Consider the following 16,349-nt stretch of genomic DNA (forward strand, 5'->3'; position numbering starts at 1 on the left):
TTCGGTTTTGGGTAGTACGATGAACAGATCACCTACATATTGGTGTTTCAGAATCCTGACAGTGAAACTACAACAAATCTTCCATTAAGTTTGCGTTTAGATTGACCCCAGACCGAGAAAACCAACATCTGTACACTAGCAGATTTAATTGTAGAATCCGTTTGATGTCCGCAAACGCTTGCTGGCACTCCTTGTTTTAGATGAATTTGGCGTCCTTCATCAAAAGATAGATGATGGCGAAGTTGACGCCCCTCTCGTACAAATTTGTCATAGAAGTTGTTTGACTTCGAACTATCGTTTTAATCTTCGCTGGATCTCTTTTTCACGAAGTCGCTTGAAGAGTGCAATAAGGATTGTAATAGTGTTTTTCTTCGTCTGCGATGTACACAATGAAGTCACACAGAAAAGTGTGAACTCCTTCCCTATCTGGTATCATCTTCGCCATGAGCAAACGGTTGAATCTGTACAACTCACGATGGGTGTTGAATGTCAGGAGCTTCTTGGAATCATCATCAACCTCCACTTATAGATAGGCGTCGGAAAGATCGAAGATACTGAAGACACGTTTGCCTGCGAGTTTGGTGAAAATGTCTTCTGGAGTTGGTACAGAGTAATGGTTTGCTTCTAGTACCTCATTGAGTCCGGTGGAATAATCGGGGCAAATACGGACGTTTCCACCAGGCTTCTTGACGACAATGATCAGGGCTGCCCAAGCCGAACAATCGATGGGTGTTATGATTGAAGCTTTGGAGTCTGCCCAATTCCTCTTCGACTTTTTGAGTGACGGCATGGAAAGGTACGGGTCGATTTGACCGGAGAATTGACGAGTGGATTTAATAGCAGGCTTGCCAATCTAATCCCAGGTTTCTTGTGAGATCAATTTGATATCCGAGCCACAATCAAGCTGCAACTCTGCTTCGATGCCGTTGAAGATGACCGTCATGTAACGTCTTCGGCTCCGAATGTGCTTACCAGATTGGATTGTCTTCATTTGGTTTTTCTTTTCCTTCTTGCTGATCTTCTTGACAGTGAACGTTGATGCTGAAGATTTTGACGAACAGGAATCCCAGCAGAATTGAAATACTTCCAGAGAGTATCTCGGGTGGAATTTCTGTAAGAATCTGCTGAGAAATTGCTGGAGAAATCCCGGAAGAACTTCCTGCAGGAATTCCACAATAACGAAAAAAAATCCAGACTGAATCCTGAATGGAACCTGCTTAGGAATGCCAGAAAAAAATAAAAAATACTAAATAAGTCCCAAAGGGAATTTCTGCAGAAACTCAAAATAAACCCATAAAATCTCATCAGAAACTGTCCTAGAAAACCCAGAAGAAACTCCTGAAGTAACACATCCCGAAAGATTTTCCTGGGGAAATCTCTGAAGGTATATCTGAAGGGATTCTCGGAGGATTCCAGGAAGGAGCTTTGAAGGAATTTTATTGAAGTTGCCGAAGAAAATTGTCAAAGGAATTATAGAAAAAATTGTAATGCAGTTGTCGAAAAACATTCAACAGGAATTCACAAAGTAATTTTTGGACTTTCAAACTAATTGCATAAGGAATTTTTAAAGGTATTACCAAACGATTTTCTTAAAGTCAATGCCAGATAAATCCTAAAAGAATTACTTATGGACTTTTTAAAGGAATTACTAAAAGAAGTTCCGAAGAATTTTTCAAAGAAATTCTCAAAAAAAAACCCAAAAATGTTTGCTTGACAAGTTTTTAAAATAATAGCTGATAAAATCCCCAAACAAAATTTAGAAGCAAATTCCATATAGGAATAGGAGACAATCAGTGAAGCTCTCGACGGGATTATCCCGGCGTTTTTGTCGAATTATCTTTTGTGACAAGCTACAAAACTCCGTGTAAGAAATTTCCGAAGATATTTTGGTAGGAATTCTGTTGGAGAAATAACGAGAGTAACTCTGTGAGACATCCAGATAAAAACTGGAACATCTCAGAAACATTTTTGAATTCGGGAATTCTAGGATGAATATGGGGCGTACTTTTGAGAGAAATTCCCGGAGGAGCTATATGGGAGGAATCCCAATAGGAACTCCGAAAGAAATTCCAACTTTTTTTGGGAGAAATACCTGGAAGAACTCCTGCAGAAGTCTCGCAAAAATTTCTGAAAGTTAGAAAGATATCCCGGAAAACTATAAGAGACTATAGATAAATCTCTGAAGGAACTCTGGAAAGAATCATTCATGAATTAGTTCTGCTGAAATCGTAGGGGATACTCTAATAGAAATCTCAGTCACAACTCGTAAACTGCCGTGAATCGCATATCTGTCCCATTTGGATAGGAAATCCAGCAAAGATGGGACTGATATGCGATTCATGGCAGTAAGAGCCTCGGAAGAAATACAGAAAAATCCCGGGAAGGACCCAGAGAGCAAATTCGAGAAAACTCTTAGAATCTTTGTAGAAACTCCAGCTAACCTCCGGGAGAAATCGCGAGAAGAGCGGAAACGTGTTAAAGCTGGATCTTGACGCGCGCCATTGGTGATGAACTGGAGCGATGTGGCGCTTGCTCACGATGTTACACGTACCACGTGGATGCTCCTGGATTGTGTTCTCCAGATAGGGAAGATAGGTTTAACAATTCTTAGTTCATTTGATATTGCTTCTATAAGAACTTGATAACGAATGAACTCACCGCTACGGAGCTACTGCTTTTATACCTGCCACCCATCAATCGCTGCATACTATGTATGATTGGAATATCGATTCATGGCACTCTGCGTGGTCGATGACTCGAACACTCCTCCTCAACGAGGGATTACAATGACCAGTATTGCTGTTCCTCTTCAACGTACCTACTAAACCGCACAGTTGTCTCAAAACTTCAATCCGAACTCTTGGAACGAGTTTGGTCACCAAATCCGCTAGCATTTTTACAGTAGAGTAGTGGATGAACTTCACAATACCAGTCTGCTGTAGATCCTTCGTAAAGTGGTGTCTTGTGTCAATGTGCTTGGTTGGATTGCTGTATTTTCCGAATCCAACACGTGCAAGCAACTTTAGTTATCCCCAAACATAACGATTTCTGTTCCATCTTCTTCCAGGTCCCTTAACCTTTCAGAACACGCGCCATCAAGCAGTTGAAACTACACCGCGCTCACGCTGTATACAATCCACAACTTCGTCACGCTCAATGTCTATTCCAAAATAATCACCAAGGCTTCTTATTTCGAAGCTTCTTGGCAGTGCATACGCCACAGCATCGATCATCTCTTTGTCTTCACTGGCAACGATTAGGTCAACTACGTATACCGGCGCAGAGCAATGTTTACCATTCGAAAGTTTCTCGAACAAGCAGGGATCCGCATCACATCGGTTGATTCCATCCTCCACGAGAACTTAATGCAATCGGTGATTCCCTGAACGTGCTGCTGGTTTTAGGCCATACATACTTTTCTTCAAACGGCACACCTTATCCTCTTGTCCTTTAGCCGCGAACCCTGGAGGCTTAAGGAAGAAAGCTGCCTTCACATCATACTGCTCAAGTATCATTCCTCGTTTTGCTGCTACTGACATCCGGGTCCTGAACGTTGTTGTCTGCCAAACTACAGCAGCGAAAACTTCATCATAAGCAGTTCCGTAGCGCTGACTGAATCCTTTGGCCACTAAACGTGCTTTAAACCCCGTAATCTCAGGGTGGCCACCCAGTCGGGAATTTCGGGAAAACCGGGAAAAGCTCGGGAATTCAAAACCACCGGGAAAAAGTCGGGAAAACCTCGGGAATTGTTGCTAGCCACCGGGAATTTCCAGAATTCCAAAATTTGTACAGTGTCCAGAAGCATAAGTACGAGAATCTGTGTGAAATGCAGTCAACAACTGTTGAACTATATAACATAGTGGATGAACTGGCGTAAAACCATTATTGGTAATTAATATCTTGTCGTCGAGTCTTCTTCTTTGTGGCACGACGTTCGCATTGGAACTTGGCCTGCCTCTCTTCAACTTAGTGTTCTTAGAGCACTTCCACAGTTATTAATTGAAGGGCTTTCTTTGCCTGCCATTGCATGAATTTGTATATTGTGTGGCAAGTACAATGATACACTATGCCCGGGGAGTCGCGAAAAGTTTCCTGACTGGAACGGGAATCGATCGGATTGGCGATCCATAGCCTTAACCACTAGGCTAACTGGAGACCCCCCCGTCGAGTCATGACAATTAAAGTTAACCATAGTGATGTTATTGCAGAGTACATCTCAAATTGGACTACAGTCGACTCTCCATGTCTCGATATTGAAGGGACTATCGAGATAAGGAGAGATCGGAGTGACGAACCAATTTGTAAGGAACACTAGATTGAAAAATCCTCCGTAACTAGGAAAAACTGACAACAAACAGATGTCACCTTACCTTTCCAGAATGTTTTGCATTCAAGAAACGAGGTCTAGTAACCTGTGAAAACGGGCATATCGACATACAGAGAGAAAATCTAGAACAAAAACGAACGAGATCGCATCGAGATATGGAGATATCGACAGTTTCGGTGCACTTATTCCTCCATTTACAAGGAATAAGTGCACCGAAGACCTCAATTCGATCCGACGTATCCCTGCGCTGTAATCACACTTTGAAGGTGTGTGCACACTATTATGTCAGTCCAATTTGGGGTGCAGTCAGCAATACCTAACATCACAATTTGAACAATTTCAAAGATATTCTAAAGAATATTTTGGTGGAAAGGCTGGTTGAGACACATTCAAATATTTATAGATTCATATCACTTATGCATTTCAGGATGTATGTTCCAGAAAACATCAAGCGTCCTATAAAAGTTTTATAAAATACCACAAAAATTATTACTTTTTTTTCTAAATAAAAATCCTTGTACAATCTCTAGGAGAATACTTGGTATAGCATTTATCCTTTGAGCGAGAAATCTTTGAGAAATTTGAACAGGATGCTTAGCTAATAAAATTTTGAATGAATGAATGAATTGCCCCGAGAAAAAAATAAAATTAAAAATTATGAAAATCTGAATGAGTGATTCTGATGAAAACAATCTTACTATTTAAAAAATGTTATTGAAAAACAATTGAAAGAATATTTAAAGGGATTTTTGATACCTGATGGAATTCCGTAAAGCACGCCTATTGTAGTTCATAAAAGTATTTCTAATATTTTGTTTGAAAGATTTCTGTTGTTTTTCATGAAATTCTTGGATGTATGTACTCATTTGTTGAACTTGTGAATAAAAATGTTCGGAGAAAACCGGAGTAAGTTATCGGCAAAATCCCTTTTTGGCGAAGCATTAGTTCCCTGGTAAAACTCCTAGTTCAGTAAATTCTCGAGAATTTCGAGTATTCGTTGTTTCTAGTTAAACTACCAATTGAAATTCTCGCGAGAGTTCCCGTGAGTATTCAAAAGCATCTGGAGCAATATAGTTGTATGATTTATGGAAATAAATAATTCCCAAATAATGAATCTGCCTCTACATTTTGGGGGAAATACTTTCTCAAAAACTAATCTTTCAGGAATTCCTGGAGAAATTCCTGACATATCTGAAAATGTGATCAGAAAAAAAATAATCTCGGAGAACTTCATATTGCAACAGCTGATGGAATAACTGAATGCTAGACGATTATCAGACAAAATCTAAGATTTCTTTGATCTCTCAAATTTCTCCTAGAATTTACGATTTTAGCCTAAGTAACCTGCCTGACTTTCTGCAGTAGCCATTTACGCTACCCAAAAGTTCGTCACTGGTTTCCTATTAGGGGTATTCACTAAACAGATTAAATTGCTGCGTAAGCCATGATTTTCTGATTATTTAAAATGTTTCATGATTTTGCGGATGAAATAATCAAAGATTGCCTTGGTGATCGCGATGTTTAATCAGTTTAATCGGTTTACGCTGTTTAGTGAATCCCCCTAATATCTTGAAAATCACCATCAAAAATACTACACTGAAGATTTCCATAGAAATCGTTTCCAAAATTCTTTCACGAGTAATCTATGCAGATATTCCACCAGAAGTTCATCCGGAATGTTTTTTTTTTTCTGGGCATTCTGTTACTGCCAATTAGTTTCCCAAACGAACTTACCAGTATATTTTTAGAAGAGATTTTTGGAATATTACTAAGAAATCCACAAATAATAAGTTCGTAAATCAAAACACAACTTATTTTCAAGTTCATATGAATACTATGTTAAATCCAAGGATTTGAAAATATTCAATATTAATTCTCTTAAATTTTTCTTAGTAAATTACGTTTAATTTTCACTATAAATCATTATACTTTAGAATCGGGAAAAATTTCAAAAAGCTATCGGGAAAACCGGGAAAAACTCGGGAATTTTATTTGCCGCTCTGAGTGGCCACCCTGTAATCTTTCCTGTCGCATCTCGCTTCACCTACTAGACCTATTTGCGACCGATTCGTCTCTTTTCAGCAGATAAATCAATTAGATCTCAAGTATTGTTTTCTTTCATAGCGTCTAGCTCTTCCACTTAATTTTGTTTGTGAAATCCAAAAGATGCCTCGGTTCTCGTTCTTCCAAATCGACTGTAGACGCATACCTTTTCAGGGGCTGTCCGCGATTGATCCTCATTGATCGGCACAACGCACTTTCATTCTCGACATTATTCAGATCATTTGATTGCTTTCGCCTGGACTTCTCGCCTTTAGATTCCTGATGTCCGGGTAACTTGCAGAAGTAGGACGCATCACGATTTAATTCCTTGGAACCGGCTTGAAGTTGAAGAATAGCAGAATAGTCTCGGAATGTTCACCATCGATTCAGTTTTTCTGCTTCTGCCATTCACCTAGCAATTTACCTTTGACTAAGTTCAGGGTAATGTCTTCATTCGGTCTTGCTTCCAAAGCAGTCACAAACGATTGGTACTCTTCTGGTAAGCTGCTGAACAGTGTCCGGCGGCACATCTTTCAGTTTTTTCAAAAATTTTGTTAAGTTTCGCGATATGACCTTCCATGGCACTATGCTTTTCCAGACACAACTAATATGGTAAGTGGGGGCAGGATGGGTCACCTATGACATGGATCCCTATAACATTCTGAATATAAATCGCATTTCTCTGTATTCTACCACGACTCTCAGATACACTAGTCAGCTATGATATAAGAGTATAAAAAGGTAATAAAGTTTGATACCTGCTTCTTGACAAACAATTTTCAAAACATGACCCATCTTGCCCCACCTCATTTTAACGGGGGCAAGATGGGTCAGCTATAAGAAAACCCGATTTTCCTCCAACAAAAAATACTATATCTTCTAGTTTTTCTCTATACATCTAAACTTCATAGACGTACAGATTACATGAAGAAAGTGTTGAAACATATCGGTAGATTATTCTCAGAACTAGAAGATTTTTGTTCGGGTAGCCATAAACGGACTTTGAAAACCTATATTTTTTGAAGGAAAATTTAAAAAATATGTTCTCAAATTTTCAGTGCTCTCATCGCTTCGATAATGTAGGTCACAGAATAGCCTTTCCATGAAAAATGAAACATTTTCAAAAACTATGCAAGCATACCGAAAAATTAGGGTGACCCATCTTGCCCCGTCTACACAATACACGTAGTTATATGGAATGTATAGCATAAGAAGTATAACGAAAAAATATTTTGTTTTTTTCTGTGCGAGGAACGTATAGAATTTTCAAAACAATATACCACTTTTTTGTGTATCCCCGTCGATTATCTGGGAAAATTATTGAAAGATTCAAAACATATATTGTGCGATTGAAAACGGTACTGACCCATCTTGCCCCCTGACCCATCTTGCCCCCACATACCATAAATCTTCCGCATCACGGAGACCTTCGTGCTCATGGTCCGCTTCAAATGGAATTTCTTCAGGCTGCTCCAGGCTTCATCTGCTGACTTCGCATGTTCCTGATGTGAACAAGTTGATTATCTTCAACGGCCAGATGTTTGCCAACGCAAGTTCGTCTTTGTTCTTCCACACTTCAGTAACTGGTCCTATGTACTCCTCATTGACGGCCAACCAGCACCAGTTTCTTCCAAAAGCTAGAATTGTCATAGTTGAATCCGTTTAGCCTTGAAAACGGTACCAGCTTCTCTGCCATGAACTATCTTGAAAATTTCTACAAATCCAATGCACGGGGAGTCTATAGCTTCTGTGGTACGATTTCTGGGTCTCGACAGCTGCAGTGCTCCGCGCGAACTTGACCAGCAGGATTGTGAAGCAACGTGCCATATATCTATTGATTGATTGATTCAGCAAATCGCTCGTCGAGGGTCTTGATTTCAGTCAGACGGTGGACCTCAGAGTTTCGCATCCTCCGTGGAACGTTCAAAATCATTCGGAAAAACATATTCTGGACTCTCTGGAGTATGAGATGGTGTCTTTTGAAGCAGTTTTCGCAAACCAGCATACCGTACTCGATCACTGGAAGGCTAATCTGTTTGTAGACAGCAAGCTTATTTTTCAGGGACAACGTCGATCTCCTTTTGATTAACGGGTACAGTAATATGAGTAGTCACTGCTACGGAGCTACTCATGAAAGATCCCTATAAGGAACTCCAGAAGGATAATCCTGGAGGGTGCTCAGAGTAATGCTTGGAAGTTAAACAGTTGAATCAGTTGTAGATAATATTAAATATGTGATAGCCAAATACATCTAAGTAGTCTAGAAGTGGTTGTTAGGCAGGATAATAAAGTGTGTATTCAAAATGTCAAGAAGTGCTGATTTTCTGGTGTCGTCTATTTCTCCAAATTATAATGGTGGAAAAGTATAATCATATGAATAACAAATCGAATTACCTGGCGACGAGGAGTAATCGGAATAGATAAAAATCAGGTATTTACATAAGATAAAATGGGAACAAATTACAATTCTGTCACTTCCGGGTCGGAAGGACATTGTATTTGGATCAGGAAATACAGTCCATGGAACTCCATGGAAACAGGCGACAGCCGCTGCGAAAAAGCAGAAAAAGTAAGGCATGGTAAATGCTAATTTCAGGCGATAGCCGCTGCACTACGCAGAAAATGAGGCGATAGCCGCTGCAATTCGCAGGAAAACAGGCGATAGCCGCTGCATTACGCAGAAAATTAGGCGATAGCCGCTGCAATTCGCAGGAAAACAGGCGATAGCCGCTACATTAGTAGAAAAGGAGGATAACTGCTGAGACATTGCATGAGAAATGGCAATGGTTACAACTTTGAAACAATTTGACAGTTATGAAAATAAAAATACTCAGGCAAAGCCTACTTGACGAGTGGTCAAAAGATACACTTAAAAAGGCATCGTGGATGATATTTGTATGGTACCTACTGTAAAAAAAATACAAGATTTGAAATGAATGAAAATTAAAAAAATGGGAATAAATAAGTAGTTGTTATTCTTAATTCTGCTAAAGAATTTCGCTAGAAACACAACGCTGACGTACTGCACGTTCAGAGTGCCTATTTGGTTCATATTGGTGCCAAGATCTCAATACAGATAACTATCAGCAATTATATTAAATGCATTATGGTGCATTGTGCATTCATATACAGAGATTAATTTTACATTCAAAGTAAGACGGAGTTCAAATATATAATTATCCGTAAGGCCAACTAAAAAAATCATGAATTGAATACGTGTATTACATTTCATTAAAAAAAAAAAAAAACAAGGAGACTGGTATGAGTCATTTAGATAGCTTAAATAAAGAAGAACAACGCTGAGGACTTGGGATCAAATCCCTATTCCGACAATCTCACAAAAATGCGGATACTTCTTTGGAAGTAAAGCATGGGTCCTGAGAATCTACTCTATAATACAGTGCTGAAATACGCTATAAAATTCGACACATTACTTGAGACGAGATCCATTTATATTGAGGCGAATCAATGTAACACTCTTTTGGTTGTTAAGCAATACCTTATATAAAGATTACAAAATAATTTTGTTCAACATGGTACATTTATTTTGATTTGTGCAATTGAACAATAACATTAACTTTGTATTATAATTATCAGTACATTGTATCAATGCGTAAAATAGGTAAATAGTGAAAAAAATTAGGTAATATCAAAACATTGTTTCATATTACACCTACATATACTGAATACAAAAAGTGGAGGTTTAATTAATCGTGATGTCAAATTCCACTTCGTATTCTACCGAATTTTCACCAATAGTATCAATATTATATTTATTGGATGGTTTCAATTTATTATTTTTACACTGTACTGTGTTCCGCAATCGACCTAAGAAAACAATATATAATGAGCAGAAAACCGATGCATACTGCGAGTTGGTATCAACATTCTGATGAAACGAGCTGGTAATATGTTCACTTAATTTTGCTTGACAGGTAATATTTGTTCATATAATTCCACAAGTAACTCCGCTTGGTATTCTTGCATTGCAATATGTTCTAAACGCACACAGTTGAGGGCAGAAAATACTATAAAATTGGTGACACATCGGAACTGAATTACAGGTTTAATGTGTATTTGATTTTCTATATTTTCTTTCTGTCTGTCACTTTATAGAAAATGTTTCGAACAGATGATAGAGATGATAAAATATATAATATGTAAATAACATACACATAAATACTAACACTTTAAGAATAGATAGAAAAACAGCTAATTACAGCATTACACCAGTTTTCTCACCATAGTGATTAAAAGGTATTTTTTCTAAAATTTTTAATTTTGATTGGGCACAAATGTTTGTATAATAAGCTATTGAAGTCATTGTTTTTTACTGAGAATTATCCTTAACATAAAAAGGTTGAAATAAGTTAAAACAGATGGTTTTCAAGTACTTGATTCACATTGTTATTGAATTTCCAATGCAGCAGCAATGCTTTGATATTTATTACAAGTATAGATAAATAAATTCTACACTTAAACAAAAGAATCACGTATTAAAAAAATGCCTACATATATACAAAATGAAATATTGTTGTATGTCACATTGGCACGAGAACGGATCAACGAATTAACATAACTTCTCACTGTTTCATTCGTTCAATTGAAAACATAAATAATTGAGAGAAGTAATCTTGAGAGCAATAAAAACGTGATAATTTAGTTAACAGAAGCTCTTTTCACTTAATCATCACATGTACCTAAATATAGTACATTGATGACCCTCTGCCAATGATTTGAATTTTGAAACACGCAATTTTAAACAATTACTGTATGATTTGTCTCTACTCGATCCTAGAATTTTTTTTTTTTTTTGATCCTAGAATTTGGACTTATACTTTGCGTATTACTAAAGCTAGTATGAAGAAACTTTCCATATTCACAGTTTAATTGCATTACTACTTGTTATGTTCATATTTTAGGAAACAAAACAAACAGTGCTGCAGTCTTTTGTATTCAATAAAAAAAAACAATGATTCCATAATAAAAATGACAGCATGTTCTATTGAAATTGAATATTGAATTGTCGGTTTAAAGCATCCTTCTGATCAACAATGTTGTAAGTCTCTGAGAACATCTATATTTATATACACTTTTTAGAATGACAAAGTTTAAACAATCTTTTTTTTTTTTTTTTTTTTTTTTGAAGAGTGACCAGGTGGAGCTGCAGGACAGCTGATAGCAAAGCCTGGACCCTTTCCCAACTTTCCCCCTACTAGGACCAATACTCACGATGGACTAGACGATGTCGTCAACTTGAGCAAAGTGTGTAGTAATTTAGCATTGGGTCGTAGTAGTTTTTTAAAAATACTGTTTTTAACTTTTCCCATCGCACTAGTGTTTTTATCGAATGGAAGCTCCAAAAATGATTTGATAATTGAACAATATTTCAATTATCGAAAATCTCCGAGGCCACTGGACAACATTCAGACATAAAAAAAGGTGTCTATGTCTATGTTAACGCCTTCAGAGTACTATTCTTAAAAAATATACAAAGAGCAAAAGAAAAAAAAAATGTGTCGTAGCTAATTTTTAAAGATTTGATATTTCTGAAAATTATTCGAAGACAGCTACCAGAGCTAGCGTTTTTAGCCGATATGGGCAACTAGTTTTTCTGACAGCTTCCCCAAACAATAATCAGATAATATCCTCAGTTATTTTATAATACATTCTGAAAATTATTTCAAGCTGATTACTAATAGTGTCAATAACCGATGTTAGTCATTGACAGCACCAGCATCATCCCCAAATAACTCTCATATTAGTGTTAGATAACACTTTTTGAGCTTCCATTCGATATTGTAAAGAAATTTGTCAAAGCCTTTTTGTCAAAATATAGTCAATAATGTATCAAATTGTGTTTCTAATTTCGCTAGTCGTCTTCTGCATATCTGTGATCATCTCAGTCCAAAGTAATATTATATCCATCGTAACCCTTTACAATGTCAACCGTCCTAAGTCCTAACTAAATTCCTGCTTTTTTTTATCAGTGAAATAATACCGTCTAAGATATAAAAACAAAAAAGTTCAGTCAACTGATTCTTGTCAAAGATAAAAATGGTAATGATTATTTGTCAACTTTTATAAATTCACAAAACCCATAAAAATAAGAAATACAAATATAAACTCCTATAATCAACAGTTTTATCTTCACCTAATCAGTCCATAATTTTCTAATTGTAATGAAACTAATCTGTAAGGCTGTAAGTCAACTTATCCTAGCGTCCCCTGTCATGTGTACTAACGAATTCAAGTAACGAATGATGAGTGTAACGCAGAGACCTCCTCTACCCACTCTTGCGTTACGTTAATTTTAACAATTATTGTTAAATTTGAGTAAATTCAAAGAATGCAAAGATTAGGTCTATGCAAGCTGAATTATAATTTGTTTTTGACTTGTGATAAATGCACGACGGATACTCCTTTGGTTCCCATTAGCACTTACGGCGATTCCTTCACTTGCGCTCAACTCGTAAACTAGATATATCTAGCTCAAAGTCCAAGCGGTGGTGAATGAACTGGCGCTAAAGTGCTAATGGGTTAAGCCCTCCCATCGCGTCAAGATCGAATATCCAGGGGGAGGGAAGTAATTATCAATGGAATTACTATTATAATTCACCAAAGAATTGACGAAAAGTAGTTTTTGGATCCCCATATTAATTACAGGAATTTTCAAAGGAATTACCGAGCCATTCTCCAAAAACAATACTAATTGCCAAACGCCAGAAATTCATAAACGAATTACTGAAGAACGCATCAAAGGAATTGTTGAAGGAATCCCCGAAGAAATTCTCAAAAAAAATACCGAAAGAGTAACTAAAGCTACATTCAAAAAAGTTCTGAAAAAAATTCCGAAGAATATTTCAAAGAAATTCGCAAAAAAATCTCAAGCATATTTGCCTGACAAGTTTTCGCAAGTAATTGGTGATGAAAATCCTTAAGAAAAATTCGAAACAAGTTCCACAGGAATTGCTGAAGAGACCGTCGCAGAAATTTCCAAAAGCTTTACTGAAGACTTCACGTGGAAATTGTCTAAAGAATTCATAAGAATTGCAGAAGGAATACAAAAAAATCTTGTAAATTCCCTCTGCAAGAAGTTATCATAGGAATTACCGAAAAATTTCTCAAAAAAGTTGCCGACGAAATTTCTGAGAAAATTGCTGAGGGAATCAATTCCGAGATCTCAGCACCACAGGAATAAACAAAATTGCATGTAAAATGCGATTCTACGTATTTTTTTTTTTCAAAAATCTGCCTGAAACTCTGTCAAAGATTAATCCAAAAAGTGTTGAGAATATTCAAACTTCTAAGGAATTTTTAAACAATTTTAACAAAAAATATGTTGAAATCTCTAAGCAATACAATACATTTACAAGGATTAAGTAATACACTTACAAAATTCTTGGATTATCAATCTAATTATTTTCTTAACACTTACCTATCACTACTGCCTGTTCTACAAATCGTCCAGGGATCTCACCTTCTTCCCAAACTAAGAATCCGCAGTTAACAGTAATTTGTCTCAACTCTCAACATCCAAGCACATTCCACACACCGGCATTGAAATCACTTTTTCGACTGTTTTCGTCACTTCCTCTTCCCGGCCTTCTGTGCTGCACACAACAACCAACTCACTTGCCCATTCACTCCACAGGGGGAACCAACCCGGAAAACCGTGCCCAGGTAAAGAGGCCCAAGCGCACACCGCGGGGCTATCTTCTTGAACAAGAACACACTCTGTACACTCTTTTTCCTTCTTCGTGGATAATTTAATAAGACCGCCACCAGCACAACCGCCAAGACGGCTGGAAGAAAAGATTCTCACCGTCGGAATTCACTCTGGCTTCCTCCACCACTCCGCGCGCACACCGAAAACACCCGAATCAACCGACCGAAATCGAACCAAGTCTAATTATTATTGATGTTCTCCATCAAACGCCAGCAACACCAAAGAATGGGAAGCAGCTTATCAGCTTCTGGTTTTGTCCCAGCATCCAACGCAGACCGTATCGTAGGACAAATCGACTGCTGCTCAGCGGAAGAATAAGACCAACACAGCGCCGCACGCACATCAACTAACGAGCTACCGGTTTTACGCGTCCGAACGAAACAGCGGGTCAACATGGACTGAAATATTTCCAGCCAGCGTGAACGGAGGCGCGTTTACACGCAAGAATGCAGCACGTCGCGATAGAACCACTACAAGCGGACAGAGACGCACACATCACTACCTATCACTACCACCACGCAAGCAAAATGCATTCGTGAGTGACCTTTTGTTTTCATAACGGATTCGCGACGCGGTTTTGAAAAGCGCTTAAATTGCAATAAGATCGCAATATACCTATATCCAGAAATTTTTACTTTAACAATTAGATAAGAAACGCAAAATGTGAGCAGAAAATAAGGATCCAGTTGGTTACGTGTTTGCTAACCCCGAGAAAATCGTCACTGGGGACGTTTTGAGAAATTACGCCAAAAATTTGCGATTGCACTATTAACGGTGAGTTCTTGGGAAACGCCAAGCATGCAGGGCTGTTTCTAAAATATTAAAAAAAATCTGTGGAATCTTAAGGTGATACAAGACCGATGTGGATTTACCCATAGGTGCGGCGATAGGAAACTAGTCGGCTCTTATGGGAGTAACGTCATGTTTACACGCCGTAGGAATGAAAGAGCAGACTAGTTTCCTTTCGCCGCACCTTGGGTAATCCACATCGATACAAGACATCCTTGAAATCCTCGCAATCATAGTCTATTTTATGAGGCTAGTCAAACGACAGAAGTACGCGCTCTGATGTTTACGTTTTCAATCATCATCCGGTTGATGATGGTTAATGACTGCGCGCAAGTCAAGTGTAGTTTTTGAAACTGGCTAAAACCATAATAAGAAATTTTTATTTAATTTATTTTCGCAAGTTAACAAGTAAATCGCAACGAAAAAAATACCTGATTAATTATTGAGTTTTGTATTGCTTCTACGACAACTTTTGAGCCTATTTTGGCTCAAATTTCTTGTGGTATTTATTGAAATATTGCAGCCACGATAGGTTATAAATATTTGTTCTTTTATTATAGTATCACTGGTGCAAGTATATTCTGTCTTCCAATGACTGTGTTCCACCCTCTGCTGTCAGTCTTCTCAACTTCACGGTTGCTGTGATCATCTGCAGATGAACCCGACTACCACATCTCCTTTTTTCCAAAAAAAAAAAAAACAAAGGACTATGCGTTTAACCCCAGCCCGGTGGATGTGCGTTCGATGGGGCACGCATACCAGGAACCTAAATATTATCGCACTTGCATGAACCTAAAATCTTTTTTCATTGGGTTTCAGCTTATGGTCTAACCTTTCAGAAAAGCTTTTGTTCAAAATATTCTATCGGTGAAAATTGAAATAAATCAAGTTTGAAGATTTTCTATCAAATGAGGTCTATTCAGAGCATAATTTTGTTGATCGTCCCGAACTGCAAACAACAAGGCATCGTGCGTAACTTGTCACATACCCGATTGTCTCTTCTTAGTTTTATAAACATTATAATTACTTGTCATTTCTCCGGCATCTGTGTTATATGATCAGCCCAAGGGGGTCTGCCGTGGTTAATTAGCTCTTTTTTTATTTTGTGGGCTTCGTGGTCAAGCGGATAGTGGAGTTAAACGTTTAGGTGTATTTGTAGTAAGTCATGGAGTAAGACTTTGAAGACACTTTTCGTGAACCAAAAAAATCCTAACTAGCTTCTGTGTGTTGTCTGTTATATGGTGGAATTCAGTCTGTTCAGCGTCTGGCAGAAGACGGTGTGAAATGCCAAAACAAGAGTTTAGGTTCATGCAAGTTTGATAATACTTAGGTTCCTGGTATGCGTTTCTTTACGATTCGGCAATGTTTTTTGTCATCTTCAAAGGAAAAATCTTTGTTCGTTCTGTGTCTGTCTAACCAAATGATTTGTTGACTGCTTAGCCGAAAAATTCAACATTCAGT

At 37.7% G+C, this 16,349-nt stretch overlaps 1 protein-coding gene across 1 annotated transcript in view; it reads right to left on the reverse strand.

The window, feature by feature from the left end:
- LOC109422062 (protein gone early) overlaps positions 1–14,493 on the reverse strand; it is a 349,322-nt gene extending 334,829 nt beyond the window's left edge. The window contains exon 1 of the mRNA XM_062844853.1: positions 13,809–14,493. The gene's annotated coding sequence lies outside the window, so the exon portion shown is untranslated. The remainder of the gene's footprint in view (positions 1–13,808) is intronic.
- Between the last annotated feature and the right edge of the window lie 1,856 nt (positions 14,494–16,349).

The sequence above is a fragment of the Aedes albopictus genome, chromosome 1 (assembly GCF_035046485.1).
Source record: "Aedes albopictus strain Foshan chromosome 1, AalbF5, whole genome shotgun sequence".
NCBI classification, from domain to species: Eukaryota; Metazoa; Arthropoda; class Insecta; order Diptera; family Culicidae; genus Aedes; species Aedes albopictus.